The sequence below is a fragment of the Brassica oleracea genome, chromosome C5 (assembly GCF_000695525.1).
Source record: "Brassica oleracea var. oleracea cultivar TO1000 chromosome C5, BOL, whole genome shotgun sequence".
NCBI classification, from domain to species: Eukaryota; Viridiplantae; Streptophyta; class Magnoliopsida; order Brassicales; family Brassicaceae; genus Brassica; species Brassica oleracea.
The window spans coordinates 39,262,235-39,262,481 of NC_027752.1; positions in this window are offsets into that span (position 1 = coordinate 39,262,235).

Below are 247 nucleotides of genomic sequence, written 5' to 3' on the forward strand. Positions count from 1 at the left end.
GGAGCACTCAACAGATGGTGAGATCAGACATCCTTCAGATGCAAAAGCGTGGAAGCATTTCCAATCAAAGTATCCCGACTTTGCGTATGAGAGAAGAAATGTGTACCTTGGACTATGTACTGATGGTTTCAGTCCGTTTGGCAAGAATGAAAGACAGTATTCTCTATGGCCCGTCATTCTTACACCATACAACCTACCCCCAAACTTGTGCTTGCGACGAGAGTTTTTGTTTCTCTCGATTCTCGTT